This window comes from Corapipo altera, unplaced genomic scaffold (assembly GCF_003945725.1).
Source record: "Corapipo altera isolate COAL_440 unplaced genomic scaffold, ASM394572v1 180, whole genome shotgun sequence".
In the NCBI taxonomy this organism is placed as follows: domain Eukaryota; kingdom Metazoa; phylum Chordata; class Aves; order Passeriformes; family Pipridae; genus Corapipo; species Corapipo altera.
Window position 1 is genome coordinate 1,991,230 of NW_020884915.1, and position 9,287 is coordinate 2,000,516.

The following is a 9,287-nucleotide window of genomic DNA, read 5'->3' on the forward strand; positions in this document are numbered from 1 at the left end:
AAAAAACTCCAAACAGTTTCAAAACAAGAAAAAATTAACTTTTTAATTACACAACACTGCCATAGTTAGGAAAGTTAAATTAGCAGCTGAAATCATGCAATCTGAAGCAGAAAATGATCTTCAAAGTGTATTTCAGAAAAGGAGCATAATGGGTGCTGGAATATTTGAAAATATTTAAAATTTTCTCTGAGGTTTCTGTGCTTAAGATGGAAAATCAAGAAAAAAGTGTTCATCTTTGATGTGGGCAGAGGAAAGAGAGCTACTTGCTTTACAGTAAGTAGCTAATGATACCAGTTTTGATGTGTGGGTGTAAAATATAAACAAACTTAAGTACACACATGAATATCTGCGTGTCTAGATGTGTTTATCTCTAAGTATTACAGAGATTTTCTCTGTATGAGCTCTGAGTGAAGCTACACAGATGCAACAACAGAATAATTACTTCTCAACAGAAACAAAAAAAAAAATCCTTTTTGAGGCAAAAAGAGCCTATTGTGTTTGAAGTTGTAAGAGGGAAAAAAAAACCTCCCAAAATGATATCTATTTAGCTTCATTTAGGAACTCTGCCTTTTAAATGAACAAGCAAATTTTTCACAGATTCGCACGTTTTGTAAAAATATGTCAAACAAACTAAAGAGAAGGTCTCCTAATTACTCATCAAACAGCCTGCAGTCAGCAGGGAATGCAGCCCGAGTGATATGTTGCACTAATGTTAGGGCAGCCCCGAAATACTTCCTCTTGGAAAACAACAACAGCGGCAGCGGCGGCGGCAGCACCCGCGGGCCCGATCCTGCCAGGACTGTGCCTGTGCCACGCTCTGAGCACATGGAGCAGCCCAGGAGCTCCCACACATCACCCACCTCACATAACTTTGTGCATGTTAAACCCATGGTGTTTAGTAGCCAAGTGATCAGCAAAGTTTTGTGTTGGCACTGTCTTTTTTTTTTTCCCATTTCTTTCTTTCATTTATTAAATATCTACCATGGAAAGCTAATTATAAAATACACAGAACTGCTTCCTGTTAAAATATGGAATTATATTAGAGACCGTTTGGTAGGAAGAGAAGAAAAGTCCCCATTAGCCATATTAATGACTGGCCCTTTTAACAAAGCTGCTCCCTGCTCTCGCCGTTGGAATTCATTTGAAAATAAGAATTCTGTGGAATTAGTGGCCTTCCTTTCACAGGCAGGACCATGTTATCTGATATTATATATATACAGATTTTGCTGGCACGGTAATCAGAGTGAAATTCCTTATTCCTGCGTAATTGCTATAACGCAGGGCCCTCTTATCCTGCTCTCCCTCTTCAGCCAAAACTCTGAGTCACTTGAAACAGGGATTTTTTTTCTAGGCATCAGCTCTGGCACAGGGCTCATGGTTTATAACCCTTCATGTCCCCCCTAAAGGGAGCAAGAGCTGTTTGGCATCTCCCCAGCACAAGACATTTTTAAAGGTATATTTAAGATGTGTGTGCATGTCCCAGCGTTAAGGGTGAGGGTTTGTGAAAATCCACAGCCTAAACTGGTCTGCCCTCATCAACTCTCAGCCTCGTTCCTCGGGCTGTGAGTAAATTTAGAGAGCTCCGATTGCCAATCTGGAGTAATTTACACTGAATAATTAATCTGATGTGCACCCCAGTAGCAGCAAACAGAATCAGGCTGATATTTTCACTGAACCCAAGAGCAGGATCACATCCACAACAGCTACTTCTGATTTATTCCGTAATTCGTATTTTCAACAATATGCAATCCATTAGCAGGACAGAAAAACATGCACTAACTACTTGAGTGGACTCAGGATTCTTGGGTTGCTCACTGACAGATGGCTTGTTTTGTGATTTTTCTTTCTTATTTTCCCTCCACATTTTGCTTTCAGTTGTGTTGGAAATGGTTTACTACTTCCATAGGATTTTTAAGATAAGTAGAAGGATTATTGGTCACGCTCCTTGAAATTCATCATGAAGCTGGGCTGGCTTTGGCTGTAGCTTGTTATTTGTTGCATCTCTCTAAAGTGGAATATGTTCAGGACACGCTCCCTTCAAAGGTTTGCAGAGAGGAAAACAGTCTCAGCAGAATCTGCCTTTGCATCAGCTCCTGGAGGGTCCTTAAATAACTTCTCTCCAACGTGGCAATATTTCAATATCTGCTAAGAGATCCTTGTTAACAGGAGGGACCCCGGATCTCATAACTGGGTTTTTATTACAAATCCCAGGGATGTTTGCTCTATAGATACAAAAGAAAACTTCTGCTCTCTTGACTTTTTTTAAGGTAAATGTTTCAGGGGTTGTGTTTTTTAAACTATGTATATTTGGTAAACGCAATTCCCTGCCTTCTCCTAGTGGAACTTTATTTTCTTCCTTTATAGTAATATATAGATCTGAAATTCCAAGGGTTTCTGGTGCTTTTCAGCTGTCACCTCGAGTCAAAATCACAGAGTTCAGCTATAAAAAAAATTGTATATAATAAATTTAACTTGACCTAACTGAAGGTTTTTAAAGTGAACAGGTATTTTTGACATTAAAAAAAATATTAATATGACTGTATTACCTATATATCTCCTCACTTCTACTTATGCTACAAAACCCCCACACTCTTGTCCAAAATGTGGCCTGAAGTTCAGTCAGTGACAGACGGTGCTTCGGAGAACACACTTTGCTAAAACGCAAAAGACACTTTGCAATGTTTCAGGTCATAAACTGAAACCACACAATGTGATATCCAATCCCAACTATCCATAGGTATTGTTGGAGTGTGGAGGGACCCCCTGTTTTACCAGCATCCCACACAGTCCTGCCTGAGCCCAGCACAACCCTTCAGCCCACAGTGCTGATCAGCCCCTATTTAGCACTTACGGGGCAATTTTACCCACCCAACTAAACTTTCATACTCTAGTTCAAATTTAATCAATTTTTTGTTTTGCAGCCTTTTGTAGATTGAGTCTTTTGTTAAGAAAGGACGTCTTGTTTCCCAAACACGCCAGAAGGAATCGCTGGCATCAGAGTGCCACCAAAAGGCAGGAGAAGAAATCGGCAGCCAGGCACTGACCTTTGCAGAGACAGCTAAGGTTATGCACATAACATTTGCTTGTTTACTTTGCAAAATAAGCAATGAGTTGGAAATTCCGAGCTTAGCAAACGTCTCGCTACACCTGGAAAGCAACACTGACAACAACAGCAAAACCCCACGGTTGTTCTTGGGTTTGCTGTTGTTGTGGGTGGAAGCCGTTGCCGGCTCCGCTCTGTATCTATCATGATGCAACTTTAATAACGTTAGCCAAGACCGCTCAGAAAATCACAGTTGTAGCTGGAGGCAAAAGGGAAAAAAAAAAAAAAAAGAAAAAAAAAGAGGGAAAAAAAAAGAAGAAAAGAAAGAAAGAGGGGGAGAAAAAAAAAAAAGCTAAAATGAGGTGCTTCTCCCAAGCCTCACCTAGTGAGCTGAGTATTGGCTTATGCGTGAGAATAAGCAAACGAATCGATCGCTGCAGTAGGTTGATGGCTACTGGTCGTTTTGATGGATATGACGGTAAAAAAAAAGTCCAGATTGGTTCACAGTGGACCTCAAACCATGTCAGCTAAAACCAAAGAGACAAAAAAGTGACAGCTGCGGAGAGTACACTGCAGGCAGTCAATGGTTCCTGTGATTTATTGTTCCATCTGCCTTGCCGCTGTGAGGACAAGTTCCCCCTGATTTGGTTAAAATGAAAAGGACCTCAGAGAGCACAACGTGTTTTTTGAAAATGTGCAGAAACTATTTTTTTATTTCGTGATTTATGTGCCTTTCCCCCTCCATAATGTTTGCACCAATTGTTACCCAATAATGCTTACTGAAAAATGTGAAGCTTCCCAACCACTAAGAAATCCTCCAAACCACCCCCACCCCTCCACCCCAGCACAAAAAGAGAGGGGAAAAAAATGAAACAAGGAAAGAAAAAACCTGGGGGAAAAAAAAAGGTAACAAAAAACCTGCATAAATAACCCATGCTGTCAAAGCCAAACCAGAAAACTAGTTTGTCTATTTTTTAACCTTCCTGCTTTCCAATTAACAGCCGTGTTTCGGAGCCTGCCGGGCTGTGAGGCGGTTAAAAGACGGGTTCGGCAAAGGGTGCTGTGTAACCATTTAATATATTTAGAGAGTTCTAACCCCGATTATAAATTTGCCCGAACCACCCAAGTGCTACAACCACCAGTTCCCTATTAGAGGAGGGTATTGCTGGAGCGGAGGGGACAGAGGGGACAGAGCCTTCGCTGGCTTCACACACCAACTTTTTTTGCCGTTTCTGACTTGAAAAGGAACATTTCCTTCATGCAGTTGATGTAGCTTATTACCCCATTAAAGAGAAGCACCACACGACACTTCTGTCAGGGTAACACCGAGGCCTAATCAACACTTGGAGGTGTAACACAACACAAATAATCTCGCTCCTCAGGGAAGCCGGAGTAGCAGCCTGAGAAACGCTCCAGCTTTTTCCCAGGAGAATTCAAGTATGCCATAGCAGAAATATGGTTAATGTTTTAATACATTTATGGAGTATAAATCATAAATGAAGCATTAAGCATCCGGTGCTCCCTCAAAAGTTTTAACAAATACAGGCAAATTGAATGAATTTGGCCAAGCGAGGTATTGATGATTTTCCATGTGTGTCACACAGTGGGAAAAAATGGACATGGGGCCTCCGAGCCTCGCTGCCTCCTCACACTCCTCGCATACATTATCGTCCCCACTTAACCAGGAACCCACAAGAAGCCAAGGAAAGGCTCTTCCTCTCCCCCCCCCCAAGAAATGTTTCATGCAGATCAGCAAATTTTCAGCAAATTTCCCATGAAAAGGCAGGCCGGGGCCTGCGGTGCTTGGCCAGGAGCGGGGTCCCCCGCGGCCTGACCCCGGCGGCGGTCGCTTCCTGGCTCCAGGTTTCCTTCGGCCTCGCAGGTCCAGCCCGGTGTCAAAAGCTGGCCTTGTCTCCTGTCTCAGGATGTTGGTTTTACCTCTCAAGTGTTTCCTGAATTTGCAAAAATTCTTGTGTTTTTTTTTTTTTTGTTGTTGGGTTTTTGGTTTTTGGGGTTTTTTTGCTGGTATCTGCCTTGCATGTTCAAAGGCACGTTTACCTTTGCCGGGGAGGGAGAATAAAGTATTAAAACAGGAAAAAAAGAAGAAAAAAAAAAGAAAATTAAAAGAAAAGCAAGAGAAAACAAGAAGGAAAGAAAGAGAAAGAGAAAGAAAAAAATTTCTTAGTCGCTACTGTTGAGCAGGGGGTTTTCTCCTGGGACCAGTTCTACTTTTGGAACATGTTATTGTCAGGCAGAGGTCAACATCTTTTACCTCTTTTTTCCATTATTCAAAATAAGTATTGATGTTATGTTTTAGCTATTTAAAAGCCAGCTGCCTTGCTCATTTCAGATATTTTTCCTGGTATTATTGTATGTGGTAATAGCTGGCCTGTGTATCGTCTTTCACAAAATCTAGCCTTTCAGGGTCTCAGCTTCAAATGATATCAATCAAAATTTATGCAATTCAAAATCCATATGTATAGAGTCCCAGTTCACCTCATTTAATGATAATAGTAAACCACATGTTGTGTACATGTCTGAAACACTTTTCTAGTTCTTGACTGTATTAACCCTAGGGGCACTATGTTTTTGTACAGCTTGCCCAACTGAGCAGCATAATATATTGATTAATACTTGGCAACAACTGCATTCTTGAATAATAAAACCATGAACAAGGTAAACGTGTACTAATAAAACAAGAAGAGTGTCAATATTATTTGGGGATGTATGTTAATAAAAGATGCTAAAGAACAGGCGAGCCCCCAAACCCACAATTAACAAAGCTCGGTGCCTAAAGCTGCTCCCAGATCCAACCCCACATGATGTTGTTACCCCAGAGCCTCTTCACCTACCTGGGCATCCGTGAGGCGGCCACAAAAAATGCTCCATATTTATGGGGACTGCATGCAGCACACAGGAAAAAGTTCGGTATTTCTGCAAAAGGCAAATTAAAATTAACAATATTTCATCATTACCCCGATTCTTCCCAGGCAGAGCCCAGTGCAGGTACCACCGGCAAAGCCTGGGAACAAGCACTGATTTTACAATAGAATTTGTTTCTTCCAGGCTGCATTATTTACTTAAGCTTTAATATACAGTTCGAAATAAGATTTGCTTTCATGGAAAAACACTAAAACATTTGGCAAAGGAAGAGCCGAATGTTTCCCTTAATTTGTTTTGGCAACTCTGAAAAATAGATCCCATTACGCTCACGTTTGCATTCCAGAAACATAACAACGAATGATCATTTTACGAAAATCAAGATATAATTAAAAATAGGGTGATATAATAAGCAGTGTGCTAAGGCAGAAGGGTGAGGGGAGACATGCTGGAAAGCAATGCTTTCCACACTGGGAATGACTGAGGAGGGAAAAAAGCAAAGGACACCAGCTGAAAAGCTATTGCCAGAGCTTATTTATTTATTTTGGGGCTGAGGGAGGGGGGGAAACAGCGGAGGAGGGAAGGGCTTATAAGTAAAAATTGTTTAGCAAACAGTTAAAATAGTTTCATGCCTTTTTCTTTTTTTAAGGAAAACAATATCTAAACACAGGTTCATATTCATATTTCAGTCATTTGACTTCGGTAGGAAAACAAATAGTGAGGAATTAAACACAATTATGGTTTGATTAACTGGAGCTTGTTCCTAAAACCGCAAGGTAGAGCAGCAAGATTGCATCTGTGTCTTCCCTCAATGCCATCCACATGAGTCACAGCGAGGCAGGAAAGCTGTTGACAAATTAATACTTTAAGAAAATAAACTATGGTCATGTTGAACATAGAGCAACTTTATCCTGATTAATTTGTGTTGGAGTGGCTCCAGCCCCCTTTACAAAGCCGCGCAGTTTGTACAAATGTAATTTCCTAATATTTACACGAGGAAAGCCTCAGCCGTTAAGCTTTGCCTCCAGTGTGAGTTTTGTGGTTAGTAAAAAGACAATAAAAATACAGAGAGGTAATTGTAAGCACATTTGGAGAAAGAAAAAAAAGAGAGAGAGAGAGAGGGGGGAAAAAAGAATCCCTGCTTCTCTCCACTCCTCCTCTCAGAGCCCTATAAAAGTGGCGGTGCTGCGGTGCTGCGGGGCCGCGGTGCCAGGCGGCCCCGGCACAGGGCTCGGGAATGCAACACCTAAGGCTCAACCACGGCTGGAACGGCACCGATCCTCCACCATCCCGACATTCCCGGGGCTGGCTCTCTCTTCCAAACCATCTCTCCATCCCCATTAGCTCGTCCCACGCTCTCCATCAGTTTATGTCTTTATTTAAACAGAACATACGGCATTCGCACAATTGTCTAATTTAATAAATAAAGGGAGGGGAAATGCAGCTATAAGTGTTGCTTTGTTTGAGGAATATTAAAAATAACCTTTGGTTTTGATGAGATTTTTTTCCCCCCTCCCATCAGTTTACACAATTTTCCAGATGCAAAATGAGCTTTTGGCTGTAAAATATTTTATCACATTGTCTTACACAATAAAGATTAGATGTTTTTGCTCTCTCTCAACTCCACTGCAATTATTTTTTAGTGTTTGCAAATCATAATATCATTTAAAAACCATATTTTATACCTCATCTAAAATACTTTTATAGCAGTGTGATGAAAAAAAAACCAACACAACATCTATTTAACTACTCTTTTTAAGTGACTGTAATATGCTTTGGTATAATTTCCCAGAAAAAGGCACAGCTAAAAAAGCTTAGCTGTTCTTGAAAACAAATCTCCCAAGAAGCATCTTTGCAAAAAATCCCCAGAATTGAATTCCCCTGGCTGAAGAGCCCAGAGAGCCTGAATATAAAAATAGTAGCCCTGTCATTTCACATTCATTAAGTGTGAAACTCAGAAATTAATAATGTAAAAATATGCTTTTTAATTAGTCTTACATTCTGCCCAATGTACTTAAATGGGATCAGCAGCTCCCTAATGATTTTTTTCTTAATAAAGTATTAGCCTGTGATGCACTGGGGTTGACAGGTATGATAAACTGGAAAGTACTTTTGGAGGCGTATGAATGATACCAAAATAGTACTCTCCCATTTAAATGTAATTAACATCAGGGAGCAATATTACAGGAGGAGAAGCCTGCAAGATTTTTATTTCGGGGTATTTTTTTTTCATTTCTTGTTTTATGAGTAGTTTGATGATTGCAGCAGTGATTTTATAATTTAATTACCTTTGTTGAAAGCTAAGCTTTTGCTAATAGCAGGTCAACAGGATCATAAAGCAGCCTTCAAAAATATTAAAAAAGGAGGTAAATCCCCTTAGCAAACCTACACAATAAGAACCGGGTGCGCATGTGTGGATGCAAAGCATTTTATGGATGTATGGATATACAGACTCCTGTTCCCTTATTATTTGTTTACTATGCTATTTCAAATCAGCATTTTCTCTCCAAAGGGCTCTGTTATACATTAATCATAATAAAATAAAGGGGGGAAAGAGACAAAAAAAAAGAGAGAGTAATAAAAAACAGAGAGAGAAATAAAAAAAGAGAGAGAAATAAAAAAAAAAAAAAAGAAGAGAGAAATAAAAAAAGAGGGGGGAAAAAAGAGAGAAAAAAGAATAAAAAATGAAAGTTTTGGAGAAACACATCTGGCACAGCATGGATTTTTCCAGAACTAATGTGGATGAGGAGTGAAGCTGGTCACTCCAGGCCAGCGACCACCACCCTGTCATCCCACCCCATACTGTGCCTTCGGGCCCTCTCCTTCCACCACTCCTTCCCCAAACACTTTGCACTTTTTACATTTCCAAAGCTGATTTTAAGCCAGGAGATAAAAGATCTCTGTCGACCTGTGCTGCTTGTGCAAGAGTATTCCCAAACTTATTTATATGCCAAATGTCACTTGTGTTTACTTAAGAATTTCGTCTCATATCTCAGAGTCACAGCGCTCCCCGAAGATGCACTTGCCATCGGGTAAACAAGCAGGGAGGAGGGCAGCATTCCTGGATCCAGAGGTTCCTCCATGAGCATCACCTTCCTGAGCACAGCCTGGCATTTCTGTGTTTCCAGGTTGATGGATGGAGAGGTTGAGGTGCTGGGTGGCATGAATAGCTCAGGACACGGATTCGTGGTGACACTGGGGAAGTGGCTCCCTGTGCCTCCTGCCCAATGTCCAACCCCTCTTCTCCACTATGGTTTGAAGTTGGAATAAGGAAAACTTAGAGTTGACCAACCTAACCAGGCAAAACAATGACTAGATAGGTCAGACCATAAATAATGAAGGGGACTTTCCATTTTGATACTGT

At 40.7% G+C, this 9,287-nt stretch overlaps 1 long non-coding RNA gene across 1 annotated transcript; it reads right to left on the reverse strand.

Annotated features, from left to right (window-relative positions):
* Positions 1-2,337: 2,337 nt before the first annotated feature.
* On the reverse strand, positions 2,338-3,542 carry LOC113952842. Its single transcript, XR_003529672.1, has 3 exons — positions 3,426-3,542; positions 2,547-2,654; positions 2,338-2,440 (listed from the first exon to the last, which is right to left on the reverse strand). It is a non-coding gene; the product is annotated as an uncharacterized LOC113952842 (long non-coding RNA).
* Positions 3,543-9,287: the final 5,745 nt, after the last annotated feature.